Raw genomic sequence first — 2283 nt, forward strand, 5'->3', positions numbered from 1 at the left:
GTTACATTTCAAATTGTGTGTTTTGTGAAATATGTCAGAATTTTGTGGCCATTTCTTCTCTTCTGGGAAGAAAAATCAAGACCCCAAAAGAAGGTCTTCTCACACTGTAATAATGGCATGCATTTGCACATGCATAAGAATGTTTGTTAGGCAGGGTTGCTGCAAGGCTCAAACTAACCTCTCAAAGAAAAATTATTACCCTTCTCTTTGCTTCCTTGCTTCTATGAGTTGGTCCTTCAAATTCTAACTCATCGTCTTCTGCATAAAGTTAACTTTATTATAGTTATAGTCCCCAACTCATTCCCTTCTATTTAACAATCATTTCCTAAGAACCTGATATGTACTGTGCACTATGCTAAGCATTATTGAACAATACATTGCCTTGCTTAACTTCAAGCAATTTTGTGAGGTAGGTTTAAGACACTCATATTATAGAGGAGGAGGCTGGATCTAAGAGATGCTATATGATTTGCCAGATCTGTTGAACTCTAACATCTTAAGCAAATAAAGGTCATTTTATCACTCAGGATATGTGCAGTTATGTTGCAGTAACAAACAAATCCCATGTCTTGAAAACAAATGTTTGTTTCTCACTCACATGCTATGTGCATCCTGGGTCAGTTCTGTTGAATGTCCCCTTGCCACATGACCCAACCCTTCAATGATGTCTCAATCTTGAAATTTGTTGATTGTCAAGGTAGAGGGAAAGAACCCTGGATGGTTTTGTACCAACAATTCAATACTTTGGCATAGAAGTGATGGGCACTGCTTCAATTCACAACTCACTGGCCAGGGGTAGTCACTTGGCCCCACCTAACTACAAGCCATTCAGAAAATGCAAACTGACTCAGGACTTAGAAGGCAGAAGAGTATGGAGCTGCACAAGGGACCCCACAAAGTTAGAGAAGTTCCAAGTATTCGATTTCTGCATCCACTTCAGTGCTTGCATTCTAGGTGGTAGCAGATAAAGATGTCAAAATTGTATTGCAAAATCAAAACCAAAATGAGATATCACTTTTAAACCTAGTAGGAGGGCTTTAATTAAAAAAAAAAAAAGGCAGAAAGTAGTGTTGATGAGGATGCAGAGAAATTGGAGCCCTCATACATTGCTGGTGAGAACATAAAATGGTATAGCCACTTTGGAGAGCAGTCAGGCAGTTCCTGCAAGTGCTACACGTGGAGTTACCATATCACTTAGCAATTCTACTCTGTGTATATATACACAAGAGAAATGAAAATATATGTCCATGCAAAAGCGTCTATACTAATGTTTATAGCAGGATTATTCATCATTGCGAAAAGTGGAAATAATCCAGGAGTCCATCATCACCCAAAGAATGAATAAGCAAAGTGGTATATCTATATGATAGAATATTACTTAAAAAAATAAAGTACAAAACAAGGCAGGACTGATATATGCTACTACTTGCACGAACCTTGCCAACATTATGCTAAATGAAAGAATCCAGTCACGAAAGATCACATATTGCATGAATCCATTTATATGAAATGTCAACAATAGGCAAGTCCATAGATATAGAAAGATAAGTGGTTGCCTAGGACTGAAGGAAGGAAATGCGGAGTTGTAGCAGGTATCAGTACTCAGTGTCTGGCTATTAAGGACAATTGACAGTAAAATCCTAATACTGTTCCTAGCTAGACTAGATCCATTAAGAATGGTAACATTGGGCATGAGGAACTTATCTCCTAAGCAAGCATCCTGTGGACCCATGAAAGACTTTTATCAGGCAAAACTGGGTTTAAATGTGAGAGGGGAAGAAGGGAGCTGAGATGTGTTTATTGTCATTGACCCAAAGAGGCAGATCTTGAAGGCAAAAAATGACATTGAAAATCTTGCTATTACTTCAAGCTATGATGAATTTATCATGTGTAGAAACTAATCTGTATTTTGGATTTTTAAAACTCCCCTTCTGAAAAAACTGTTATGAACTTGGACCTATGTGATTTGAGCACCCCAATTTTTTTAATGGCATACAGAAGTTTGGGTCTCAGAAATAATCTTCTGTGTGACTCACACACATTCCAAAGTGGACATAAAAGTATTTAATCGAGACATGAAACTGCCAATGACAAAAATGAACAAAAACGATTACTTTTCGAAACTTCTGTTCAAGTGATATGCATGTAACCTGGTTAAATACAGCACTAAGGGGTGCCTGGGTGGCTCAGTGGGTTAAAGCCTCTGTCTTCAGCTCAGGTCATGATCCCAGGATCCTGGGATCGAGACCCACATCAGGCTCTCTGCTCAGCAGCGATCCTGCT

Source organism: Mustela lutreola, chromosome X (assembly GCF_030435805.1).
Source record: "Mustela lutreola isolate mMusLut2 chromosome X, mMusLut2.pri, whole genome shotgun sequence".
In the NCBI taxonomy this organism is placed as follows: Eukaryota; Metazoa; Chordata; class Mammalia; order Carnivora; family Mustelidae; genus Mustela; species Mustela lutreola.